The sequence below is a fragment of the Alligator sinensis genome, unplaced genomic scaffold (assembly GCF_000455745.1).
Source record: "Alligator sinensis unplaced genomic scaffold, ASM45574v1 scaffold780_1, whole genome shotgun sequence".
NCBI lineage: Eukaryota > Metazoa > Chordata > Crocodylia > Alligatoridae > Alligator > Alligator sinensis.
In genome coordinates, this window is record NW_005842144.1 from 1,069,842 (window position 1) to 1,084,179 (window position 14,338).

A 14,338-nucleotide genomic window follows, 5' to 3' on the forward strand; every position below is an offset into this window, starting at 1 on the left:
GGCATGGGCGTCCCATGGGACTGATGAAAGACCGACGCAAAGTACCTATTTAATAGGTTGGCTTTTTCCTGGGCGTCAGTTGTCCCATCTGGCTCAGCAGGGGTCCAATGTTGTCCCTGCTTTTCCTCCGGCTCCCCACATATCTGAAAAAGGACTTTTTATTGTCCTTGATGCTCAAAGCTAGTTGGAGTTCAGTTGCAGCCTTGGCTTTCCTGGTCTGCTCCCTACAGGACCGGACCAGTGCAGAATCCTTGCAGGCTAACTCACATGTTGAGTGAATGAATTAAATTACAGATGTTACGCGTTGTGCATGGGTGCTTGACTCAACCACTTCTACTGCTGCACCATCATCCTCAGCCAAGAAGGGACCAACTGGGCACATCTACACAAGATGCTCCAGCAACATAGCATCGGCAGGCATGAACCATTGCTCATTGTTACTGTACAGTAGGGTCAGAAATGACCTGTGCACTGCCAGGACTGTGCAGTAACAACTATGCAAGTATTCAAAGACTGCGCATTAACAACAACACAGTCAGGTACCCATGTAGACATGCCCACTGTGACCAAAATATAAGAAACTTGAAATGAGAACAAACATTTCAAACTTCTCAAAACAGAATGTTTTGATTGATCTGAATTGATTCTTTAAAATTCATTTAATATCCTTTTTTTTGTTCTGTTACACTGGAATTTCCCCATGTAATAGAAATTCTACTTTTCAACCAGTTCTAGAGGCTACTTGCTCAAGGCAGAGCTTTTTGCTAGTACCATCAGCAATAACAGCATTCCATAGAAGACATAGGAAGGAGATGGGACTATTGCCTTGACTACCTATTCTGCTACATCTTTTATACACTGATGGAGACATCACTGAAGCATGCTCTTCCTGGTGCCTTCAGGAAGAATTCAGCCAGTATTCTACCTCAGGCTTCCATTGCACCTTACAAGTCCAAAGCACCAGTCAAGGCTTTCATGGCTTGTGTTAGTTCATATGGACTAAAGGCCAAAAAATGAGATGTCCATTCAAGATCAATGAGGAAAATGAGCAAGGCTAGGCATAAACATTGCATTTTTTCACCCCTTTTGCTTTTGTGATGTAATTATACGAAAGAAGCACACAAAGAAACAAAAATCAGAAAATCTTTACCACATTAGAGACATATTTTCTGGGAAAAAATATGTTTCTAATTTGTCCTTTGTGCAGCAGGGAGCTGTTGTTGCCATGCTGTGATCTCAGGTGCTCCTGCGTTTCTGTGCATGTGATTGTTTTTTCTACTGTTCATCTAAATGCTTCTTTTGTGATGGGCCTAATTTATTATACACATTAATTTCTGTGCCCCCAGTCCTGCAATAGAGAATATCTGGCTGCTGAGCTCTCACAGAGTCCCCACAGACATCAAGCTGTTTCGTTCAGTTTTGTTGTTTTCTCTGTGTGTATGTGTGTGTGTGTGTGTGTGTGTAGATGCAATACTTCTTTCAGACTTCATCTACGCTGCTTCGCCTTTCCTCTTCAAGCTACTGCACTCAGCCCACTTGCTTCCACTGTGTATGCTGTTCTAAGAGAAAGCCTTACAGTTGATTGTTCTTTCGTTAGTTGAAGGAGTGATTCTGAAATATTAGGGGTAAGAACAGGAGGCTCCAAGACTTTGGATTCTGGATGTTGTTTCCTCTTTTAAAAAAAAATAAATAAAAATTAATACAAAATCCTATAAACCATTAAAATCAATGGGAGCTTTACCAGAATTCTCCCTGGAAGTGAGTATCTGCTTTAACGCTAAAAAAGTTTTAGCGATGTTATCTGTGACATTCTCCATTCAACACAGTGACAATCAATGTGTATTTTCAATGCGCAGTTTAAAGTAGAGAAGTATCATTGTTCACTATAGCCAAGTAGTGAACACTGAGTAAAGTCAATGGTTCCTTTAAAGTCCCTTTGACTTTAAAGGAACTATTCCCTTTACTGTAGCTGCACATTTGACTTCAAGGTTTTAATTTTTATTTATTTTCAAGGGCTGATGAGCAAGTTTATTGCAGTGCAACCAACATAGACTCTGTTAAAAAAATGTGCCTGCGCTTGACACATTTGGTAATAACATATTTTATCATGGCAGACGTGCTATCGTTTACAAATTGAAAAGCTACAGTGATATTATAATAAGCTCAAGGTGCCACGTGGTGTAATAAAAACATGATTAAATAGCAATGAAAACATAATTAAAAATGCTCCGGATAAAATTTGGGTGAGTAAAATAGTCAATGGGACCCAATGCAAGAGGAAAGAAAGGAAAAGGTAATAAACTTGAGGGTGATATTCAAATACACCCATGAAACAAACGTCTTTAGGTGAGAGAGGACAAAAATGGAATAACCTTCTGCATTAGCACAGGCAATATACTGTCACCGTAGGCAACAGAGCAATCCTTAAAAGTCTGGAGTTGTCTGAACACATTCACCCATCAGAGGCTAAAGTGGCCCTTAATATAATCAGGGCTTATCCCAGAGAGCGTTTTAAAAGGCAAGTGTTAACTCACAGTCAATCTGCCATCTCTCTGAATTAATCATTGCAACAGCTGTAAAGTTAATCTGCTATCTGTCTATAAATGTAAACCCCTGCTGCATTGTCAGGGAGTTTTGGAATTATGTTTGCTCTGCAGTTAGGAGGAAGGATATTTTTTTCCCCATTGCCCATACAGGGATTTTGTTCAATAAATTCATACTGTAAACAGTGTTCCCTCTAAGCTGCGTGGCGTGCGCGGCCGCGCCTTGCAGCGCGGCATGCACGCACCTGTGTGGCCACACACGCCACACAGCTTAGAGGGAATGCTGACTGTAAAGTGATTGTCTAGGGCAGTGGTGCACAACCTTTTGGCTGTGGGCCAGCTGAGTGGTGCAGGATTGGTCCTTGGGCCGGATCCAGTCAATGGGCCCAATCCAGCATCCACAGGTCCAGAGGGTGATCTGGTATATGCCATACTGGGCCTCAGTCCCACACACCACAATGCAGCTTCAGTACCAGATTGGGTTAGCTACCCCAGCCCATCCCCACATGCATTAAATAGGGCCTGCCTCCCCAGCCCCAGCCCCAACCTTGTGCACACCACATGAGGCTTTACTGCCCCCACCTTGGCCAGATCAGGCCCACTGGTCCAGCCTCAGCCCAGGCCTGGCCCTAGCTCCAACCCCATTGGATTGGGCACCAGATTGGGCCCAATTTCCCCAGCCCCAGGCACTGTGCACTCCAGATTGGGCCTACTGCCCCAGCTCGGGTCCCAGACCCTCCAGAGTTCACATCCCTGGAGAAGCCCTGCGGGCCAGATCACCTAATTCCACAGGCTGGATCCAGCCCATGAGCCAGGGCTTGAGCACCCCTGACCTAGAGTGATTGGACATCATTGACTTGGACTTCTCTTTAAATTCCCACATTCAGTCTTAACTCATGCAAATGCTTCGTGCATGACATAGCTATGATATAGGTTTCTCTATCCATTCACACAGTCAAACCTCCTATCCAGACCTTCACTGTCTCATGTCTCAGTTGCTATAACTTCCTCTCTCTGGCCTTGACAAATGCAGTCTTACCTATACCCTTCCAGGCCATTTTTCTAATCCATCACTTTGACCAAGTCACCTTCCTCCACTGGCTCCCCTTCTAGACCAGATCAAGGGTAATTTCACTTCACAGTCCATCTCCATGCCGCCTCTCACATTTCATTCATTCAGCCTGTTCCTATTGCTGATTGTCTCATGATGTCAGCACCATTGCTTACACATTAAATTTCCAAATAAATCATTTCAAGCTTTCTCCCGTGATGTTCACCTGCTTAGGAGGAGATCATTAGAAACATTTCCAAATTACTCCATTCTCTTCCATTAGCTCCATCCTTAAAATGCTCCTTTTCTGTAAAACCTATGATAACAAGATAAAAGGCTGCAGATGTGCTGAGATCGCTACCTATCATTCTGCCAACATAGCGTTAGTGTTTCCTTTGTTTCTTCCTCTGTCTGGAAGTCTCTGATATTTCCTGTCTGATGTTTAGACTATAACCTATTTCAGGTAGGAACTGTCTTTAAAAGGTGTTTGTTTGTTCTGTGTTTGTACCATCCCTAGTACAATGTTGGCCTGGTCTTATGTGCGCTGGGAATACAAATAATGAGTAACAATAAGAAAAACTATTGGATGTCATTGTACAGTTAAATTTCCTGGGAAATCATCCTCTTGCCCTTTGCTTACAGAATGGTGAGCCAGGTGGATGTTTTGATTAACAGGATTTATGAGATGGACAAAAGGATTTCATATATAAAATGCAAGTTTATAGGGCTAATCTGTCCTTTAAGCAGATGGTCAAATAGCATCATGAGCAAAAAGAACTGATTTGAAATATGGAATGGGGTCACCCACCAGGGAGGATGGGATGGGAGATTTTGGATGGTCTTAGCCAGGGGGTTCTTGATATGGGGATTTTAGGAACCTGCCCATATCATCTCCTCTCTAAACTAGCCCTAGCTATTCATAAAGTTATATAAACTGCCCCAGGAACCTGATCCTGCAAAATTGGAAAGCTCCACCCACAGCCCAGCAGCTCATATAAGCAGGTGGCTAAAGTTAATGAGTGTGAACAGTCCAAAGGAGTCAAACTTAGGCAACCCCACCTGCCAAAATGACAACCAAGATGCGAGCGAGTTGGAAATGTACAGTGCTGTTTGTATATGAATGGGTAATGATGCCCAGCAAGTTGCCTGGTATGTTCACCCTGAAACTCATTTAGGTCCTGATCGTGTATAAAATAAGCACATGCTTATGTTAATTCCACAATCGGGACCTTAACCTGATTAAGGTTAATCGGGACCTTAATCTCTTCTTTTCCTCCCACTCCCACTCTGGCATTTCTGTGCACAGTATTTTTCTCCAACCTGTGAAGATATTTCCAATAATTGCCTCTTTGGTGAGGCCACTAGAAAAAGTCAAACTATTCCACTTTTGGTTGGTATGTGAAATATTTCACACAGCTCTTTCACTCATGACATCCCTAACTGTTTATCTTCTATACACACGGAAGAGTGTGAAGCTAGATCCATAGATTAAACATGCTCTCTATCAGCTGCCTGTAGTTGCAGATAATTATTTCAACTGCCATTTAAAAAAAATTCAGAATGGTGCCAAATTGAAAAATCTGTTCCTCACTTCTTGTGGCGCATAAGGTCCCTTGTTGGGTTACTGAAATTGCTAGGCTGTTCTCGTAGCCAAGGAAAAGAGAAAAGACAGATGGAGCCATGCATTTTTGTAAAAACTCTTAAGAACTGTCCTTGTGACAACCCCTTTTCTGTCTCTAGGCAGTGGGTAAATCTTGTTATGTGTCCTGCTCTATACTAAAGATATTCCTAGCAATGCCTGACAACTCTGGCATGTTTTCTGTGGGGATTTACTTGTACTGCATCGTTAAAGAAAGATATTTCTCATATGATCAGCTCTAAAAAAAGCCAAAACAAAAACAAAAATCCAAAGACTTCCTCATTTTCTAAAAATATAAATAATTTTAATGTTCCATTATGGACCATTAAACTAAGTTGGGTTTTTTTTAAGTCTTAATTTTAATTGTTGTGGCAATGTATTTAAATCGCGCAAGGCTAAAAACCCTGAGGCAATGCAGATCAATTTCTAATGTGTCCCGGGTGTTAGACAGGCAATGCACTTAATTTCACACAGAAGCAAATCCCATTCAGAAGTCTTACAGATGAAGCAAGGCTTCTTCAACTCTGCATATAAAGCATCCAAATATTCCCTTTCTCCTTGCATCAGCTCAAAACAAAAAAGGTTTCCTATCAGTCTCTAAAGCCACTTCAGCAATGTCCTCCTTGTCTTCAAATGCATTTGTTCCACTCTATCTTTCTGACCTCGTATTAAGCTTCTCTTATGGCCATTCCCCTGCTTCGTAAAAGCTCAACTTCCTATGTGTAACATCCTTATCATTCTCTATACTTTGTGGCCTGGGGCAGAAGGAGAGGTATGAAGGGGAGGGGAAAAGACCAAAATCTCACTATCCTATCCTTCTACCTCGCTATATGCCTCCTCTCCCACCCATTCCATAGAGCCTCTGAGTCAATGCAACTGATATATTACCATGCTTCACATTGCTATAACTCCTTTCATTCAAAGTGTTTTACGGATATCAGTGAATTAAGCTTCACAGTACTGATGAGATGTAAAGAGTATAAATAATCCTATTGACAGATGGGATGGTTATTTTAAAAGAGCCTTATTTTTAGAGGTGTTGCATGCACAGCTGGCTTTAACTCAGATGCCATTCACCTTAGGGGGAAAAAAAAGGTTAAAATCCTTTCTCCTTTCTGATACAGGTTCAAAGGATCAGATCCGACTGGTGTTCAACTCCCACTGGTGTCAAGGTATGATCGGCTTTGATAGACTTCTTTGGGGGAAAAGGACCAAAGGAATTTTATTAGTTTAATTGTTTTCCATAAAACTATAAATGATGAAATGCCAGAGATGCAATGTCTTCCAGTGATCTATTGGACACATTTAAATTGAAGAATTATTTTACTTGTAAGTCAAAGTAAAGGACTGACTAATCCATTCTTCTTCTTCTTTTGTATGGCTGATGTAGATACAGACCAGCAACTATAGTTTTCCATTCAGATGGTTGAGCCAGACAAGAGTAGGAGAGTGCATCACTTTGATACTGCCTTCGTACTTGTGGATCGGGCATTGAGTCATTATTTGCTCCATGGTCTGCTGTAGGGGACCACAGTCGCACAATGGAGAGTTTTTAATTTCCCATTGATCCATTGAAGGATTTCTTTCTATGAGAGTTTAGGCAACTGAGCATGAGTTAGTACCTAAATGCCTTTTTGAATCTGGATATGGGGCCTTTCTCCAGGTGATCTACAAGATATGGGCTAGAGGTAGGTATTTTCAGGTGAACTTCTTTGCCTGTGCTATGCAGGAAGTTAGCCATGATGATAATAACATTCCCTTCTGACCTTAGTATCCATGAACATTGAAAACATTAGGTTAGGTAGTTTGACCACAGTGCATCTTTAGCTATCAGGGATAAAACCCCAGACATCTTGATTGCTAAAATTTTATATTTTAATCACATATCTATCCTTCCTCCCAACATATTCCTATTAACCTACAGATGGATAAGGCAAGACAAAATTATGCAGCAACTGTTGAGCATTGTCAGTATTAAATATTGCAAAACTTATTGGTTGCTGTATTGCAGCACAGTGCATTTATATGACATGTTATGCAGTAACAAAGTAATTGATGGGCTGCTATGTTTAAAACACATTTTTTCCAAGAAAGACTTTTGGCTTTTATAGGTTTAGTGTGCTATATCACAGTGCAATGCCGTGCTTTTAAGAGAAGGAGGACACAATTGATTAGACTATTGCACTTGAACACATTGTCCCTGAGAAATTAAATGTGCTGAGTATGTTATAAGTGTAGATTTCTCTTCTTTTGCCTATCATTTGACAGAGAATAACAATAAAAAAATAATAAAAACCTTTCCTTTTTAGTTTTCTATCTCACTATTTCAGCAAAAAAACCCTTTATTGTTCAGGCTTCAATCATTTTTGTGTGTCTGCTATAGACTCTACTTTTAGACCAGTGCCAATAATATGATAATAAATCATTACAAAACCATTTCAGGAATGGCACATTAAGGTGAAATAATTAAAAGGTGCATTTGTTATCTGTGTATGAAAAAGACACAAAGAATTGAATATCAGTCATGGGGAAAACAATCCTACCCTTCCTTATATCTCAGAAACTCCACAGTCACTTGATGGCAAGTGGTTTATGCTTTCTCCTTTACTTTGATTTATAAGTAAGTCATTGTTCAATCTAATTGTGTCCAATATATCACCAGAATACATTGCATCTTGGCATTTCACCATTTATAGCTTCATAGAAAAATTGATACTAATAAAAGGCCTTTGGGGCTTTTTTTTCCCCAAAGAAGTCTATCAAATCAGATCATACCAAGTGTATCAGTGAATCAATGAGGACAATAAATCAATGCAATGTATTAAATACTACTATCTACTAGACAGGTATGTAGATATATCCTCGTGAGCCCTTATTGCCTTAGCTCTGTACATGAAAAGGCATTTATAGAATCTTCTGTTTAGCATTGACTAAAAGTTCAATAAATGGCTTAAAAAGCAATTTATAATCAAAGGTTACAAAATATCAGAGTAATGTATGACCCAACTGATACTAACTATATGACACTGGCATATTCCTATCCAGGCAATCCCCCTAGGACTCCATTATAACAGGACATGTCCAGTAACCTCATGGGCAACAGGGGGAAATAAACTTTACACATACGTGAACTAGTAGGGTTGGAGTATGTACCATAGACAAGGCTTTTCTTTGGACAAATTGGCCACATATACACAAGATGCTACTGCACAGTGGTTACTGTGCATTTACGTAGTACTTGTATAAACAGTAGTTGTATAACTGTACAGTGATTACTGTGAATTTATTTAGTACTTGTTTATACGACTACTAAATAAATGCACAGTAGCCAGAGCGACTGTGCAGGAACACCGGTGAATGCTTTTTTTGTGACACTACTGTGCAGTAGTCTAATACTTCTGCACAGTAGCATCACGTCATAGTTTTTCCTACACAGCGCTACTGCAGAGCAGTATCAGGCTACTGCACAGTCAGCGTCACATGTAGATGCACCCACTGTATAGCTGGGAGAGCAGTTGAATAAGCTTTTAGACATCAACTGCCCTTCCCCAGGTCTATACATGAGGCATAGTTAGCAGATAAATACTAAGGTTTGTGGCTTTTATCCATTAGCATTTTCATACTGCTTTAAGTATGTCCCCTTTCTGGTCCTCCATTCATCTCTTTGCTTCATCCCATAGTGAAAGAACAGACTTCCTCTCAAGGGATGTGTGTCTCACATCGTGCTGTGAAACTAGTAAGTCCAGAGGATTTGTCTCCTCCTCTCTCTACTCTTCACCATGAGAGGATCCCCGTGGGTGACCAACACCAAAAGAAAGAAAGCCCATATTTAGTAATAAAGAAGAGGCTGCACTGTCAGCAGTATCCCAGTGTAGTGAAGGTACGCTTGGAGAGTACTATTGCCTCACATAAATGTCACACCTCACACTTGGAAGATGCTAATCTGTCCTCAGCCCATGTGACTAGGGTCAGGGCTCACTTTAGGACTTTGACCTACACCATTGGGTTGGACCAGAGCTGCGTCTTCCTTCTACTTCTGGAAAGTCCCAGCAAGTATCCAGGGTATGTGATGGGGAAAGAGGTCTTCTTGGTAATACATGACTTGAAGGCTAAGGGAAGTCATTGTTTTCCGATTTCCTGAATATGAAGGCAGAGGCCAGAAGGAATGCTTCAGTTGAGCTCTGAAAACTTCCCCCCACTGAGGTGGAGCTTATTATATTGTTGTGGATGCTTTAATATTTACAGACTATCCACTGAAGATTTAAAAAATGGAGTATGATTCCTGTGGGAGGTGAAAGACTAAGGAAGTGATTCAAGATACACCAGGTAACACAGCCTATCAGACTACAACTGAATTTTTGAATGACCTATTTATCAGCAAGGTGTCAGTAGAAATTGATGAAACCTTAAAAGATATGGTTAAACAGCATGCAGCATGCGGGTGTAGAGCGCAGAATGCTGTGTGCATTGTGTTATCAAGAAGAAAGCAAGCCACTAGCAATAGTCATCCTTTTTCATTCAAATAACACCTGTGAGGAATATTTAAATCACATTTAGCTTGAGATTTAAAAAAAAGTTTGACTTAATAAGAAGCCACTGTAAGACACCCTGGTGAGAACAGACCAAAATAGACTTGTGAAACAAACCCCTTTTGAAGCCCCACTCGCTGCAATGGTATATTATCAACAGAGCAGATGAATAACTGAAATCCAAACTTCCAGGATCTATTGAAAATCTCAGTTGCTTTTTCTTTCATTAAATACTATTATTATGGTAGTAAAGACCTACTTTTTTGCTCACTATTAAAATTAATTGTAATTATTGCAATGGCCCCTTCAATTATAATGAATGTTGTCGGCATATGTGCACATATATACACACAAACTAAGTGACGTGCCAGCTACAGTTCTCATTGTGACAAATTTCCTTCTCCTCCCTGCCCCTGACACTACACTGTATAAATATCATCTTATGGTTTCAATAGTCACATTGTTTATAAGATGAAAAACAGTTTCAATTTTCCCAGCAGTGCAAGATTTTAGCCAGAATGTAATATGGATTGTCAACAGGATAGCCAACCCAAAACTATTTTTTTTAATGACAATCTGCAAACTTTTTTACCAAACTTTTTTACTGACATACGTTTTAGCTGTAACAGTAACCCTTCTGCCAGGCCCTGGGCAAGGGCTGATTTCAAATTTAGGGCAAGTTTCAAATTTAGGGGTTTAAAACCAACCATACTAAAAAAATTTGGTTGTCAGTAAAAAGAAATGGGGAGGTTATCAACCCTGCTTGACTGCAGCAAAGGTATTTACCCTGTGCTTCTCCCACCTCAAAGGTTCTGTACTCACTTCACACCCTGATGCCCTTGACCACACATCACACCATATTGTCCTCTCTCTCCCACCCACCCCCAGCCTTAACCCACTGGACCTACCCCCAACCCAAGACGGAGTCCCCAAAGATACTTGGGCATTGCACATTGGGACTTTTCTGAAGCAGAAGTCCAACCCAATAATTTTGGTCAATGTCCTAAAGTGGGCCCTACATACCTTAACTGCCTGCCTACCTGCAACCCAGCATTGATACAGGCAGCAGTGCACACGACTGGAGGGTGTTGCAAAGCTCTGAGAGAATGGGTCCTGCAGGGTGTTGTTCTCCTGCTCAGATACCAGGTGGCGATGCTGTGCTCTGTCTGTCCATCACACTCCTGGTTGCTTAGTTTTTTTTTTATGGCCAGCTCCATGTTTTTAAGGACTTTATGCAGAGGTGTTTTTTAGCCTTGTTTTTCATGGACTCTCCATAAATTTAAGGGCAGATGGCAACCTGATGGTGAATCTGATGCAGATGTCACAATGAGGCAATTCAGGAATCACTGAAGTTCATAGTGATACTCATGTGTAAAATGAGTGTAAATGAATGCAGAATCAGGCCCATAATCAGTGGCTTATTTCATGTGCTCTCACGTGATTTATTTGCACATCTGCTATGCTAAATGTGCAGCAGAAGCCAAAAGACATTGCACTGTATGTATCGAGCTTCATATACGATACTAGTAAACGCCCCATTTGTAAACAGGAGTTTGGAACAGCAGCTACTATACACACATATTCACAGCAACACCATTTAAATGTATCTCTCTGCCTTTTCCAGAGCTTCTATATATAGTGTGTGTGATTTTCCTATGCACATTATTAATGAGTTTAATCCTATAATTACTCCAGTTCCATGCAGAGCTCTGAGAACTTGGGGAAACTTGCTTGGCAAGCAGGCTCACATAAAAGAATCAGCTTTCCAGATTGAACAAACTCATGAGCCCAGGGAGGTGAATGTCACTGGAGAAATGTAGGGGGGAAATTGCAGCTAGCGGGAAGGAAAAGAAATAGCTAACAAAAAGAAAGGAGATAAAATCAGAGCAATGAAAAGAAAAACAAACATGTTGTGTCTTAATTGTGTTGTTGGCTCTCCCTCTCGTAGACCCCCTACCCCCACCTTCAGTAAAGTAGGTTGCATGTGACACGAGTTCTACAGATGGAACAGTAATAGCACACATGCAGCGTTATCCACTTAAAAGTATAGCACAGCCCACAGGGCAGTTTGTTCTCACAGGGTGCTAAAGAGAAATTCACAAGGTAAACTATTGGAATAAATGCAAAGCTTGTGAGCTCCTTGTGGGGAACAACTTGTTTTTCTATGGGTAGTATAGCATAAACACAGATATCTGGCGCATATATATATTATATTCCAAATACTGGCTAGGCAGTTGTGTCATGATTTTGGCAGGAAGTGGCAATCACCATAGGGATTTTGGGGTTTTTTTTAACAGAAAACAGTCAACTGCCAGTAACCTCCCTGCACCCCGGTTGTAAAGCCTGAGTTATTTGTCAAGCCTGTCTTCATTTTTCTTCTGATTCACAATCACAACTTTTCTCCATAACTTGGGTTGTAAAGATAGACCTGGACGAATTGCCATTGCATGAGTCTGCATGAAACTTATATGATACAGTATTTGCCATGAGAGTAGTTAGAGTAGTGTGTGTGTGTGTGTGTGTGTGTGTGTGTGTGTGTGTGTGTGTGTGTGTGTGTTGAGACTCTGTGCATGCGTAGGAGGATCTAGATGGCAATTGTGTGGATACCTTTAAAACTGTTATGTATAAGTTGTTACATTTGCCCCAGGATTGGAGGAGGGAACAAGAGGCAGGGAATGGCTCTGTGAATAAACAAGCTTGATTGTTTTATAAGCATAACTCCTTTGTCTTTTGAGAACTAGACATGGTCCCAGGATTGAGGTGCATTGAAAATAAAATGGAGCATCTCAAAATTCCAGAGGAGATAAATTAAAGCTGTCCAGCAATCCAGAAACAAACTGGAAGAAATTTAAGGAGAGCTTCACCATATATATGACAGCCAATGGAGCTACAGTGTGAAGGAGAGAAGGAAAAATGAGTTAAACTCACCACAGGGGGAGAGACTGGAGTGCCAAAAGAGAAGAGGATGCCACAAGAGCCATGGTTCTGGAGCAGCTGCTCCATCCGGCTAGAGCAGCCCCGGCACTGCGGAGGCTGGGGACACACACCAGAAGTGGGGAAAGAACCTGGAGAGGAGATCTGATTCCTGAATCCAGAGATGTTGGGTGGGAGGCTCCAAGCTCCAGGGAGCCAGCTGCAAGCCAGCAGGAAAGTCCAGCTGGGCTCTGTTGAGCTGGGAGATGCCAGCTGCAGGGACATTGCAGAGAAAAATGGTGCAAGCAGAAGGAAGCGTCACCGAGGGAGAGGCGGCCACGGGAGAAGCGACCGCACCCTAACCAGGTGCAGACAGTTGGGGTTTTTTTTCCTTTCTATATACCTTGCTGAGAGGGGTTAGCCGATAGATGGCCAGACAGGAGGGGCCTCAACCCCAGGCATGTTTAAAAAGGGATTTCAGTCAGCTACAGGCCAGAAAGAAAAAAATCGGAGACAAGGGCAGGCATGTGACCTGAGGGCAGGGTCAAGAAAGGCCCTGGTTATGGAGAGAAGACCTGGCTGGAGAGCAGCCAGACAAAAGCTAGGAGGCAGCAGGCTCAAGGCTGCTGGGGTTGGGTTTTTTTGGTTGCTTTTAATTATTGGAGGGTGGACACCATGAATTAAAGAGAGGTGCATAAGGCGCAAAAGCAAACACCTGTGAGACTTACCTGGGACTGAAAGGAAAGTCCTGGAGTCCTCTTCTTTTGGATCATTTGAAGCTTTCTTTTGAATCACTCATGAACCTACAAAGAAACAAAAAAGACAAAATTGATTGTCAAGATCTACAGGTGTAATTTGGTGGCATAACATCTGGGTGGTGCTAGGACAGGGTGTAGGGGAGGATGGAGCCCCAGAGGAAGTCCCTATTGGATTGCCCTTGGCCAGCTGCAGTGAAAGCCAATATCTCTCAATCTAAAACATCTCCAAAACATCAAGATGTGGCAGGTGAGAATTGGGTATTTCCATAGCAAGGTAAAGGCAAGTGAATGCATGATCAACAGTGAGGTCTGGGTGAGCATCAGACCACCGATCCTGTGGCCCTTCTGGGGCTGCACTGACATACAGAGAAGGAAGATTCACTCAAGGTAGCTATTTTTTTTTTAATATACCAGTCCCAGAAGCTCTGTCTCTTTATAATAGCCTAACACTGTCAGAAGCAAACAGAAAAGCTATAGATCAGTAACAAAAAAGTTTCAGGAACACTGCATACCCAAACAACAACAGCCACCACCATGATCCCACTTTGCCTCCCCCCACACTGCTCCCCTCCCTGCCCGCCACCTCCCCCTCCCCCTCCCTGCCATCTGTTCTGGGGGTGTCAGGGATGGAGGGGGGGGCCTGCCACTATGACCCCTCCCCTTCACCTTCAGGCAGGGAGGCATGGGGAAGCCCGACTTCTAAGGCAGTTGGGACGTGTTTGCTTCCATCACAAATTTCCCAGGCAACGGCTCAAACATGGGCCCATGCAGCCTGGGCCCATGTGGCCAATCACCACCTGCCCTCTTGACGGCACATGAGTAGTTCGCCAAAAGCGTTACAGACACACACACGCCCACAGAAAGACAGACTAAGCCCTTTATTATATTAGAATCCTAAAATTGCA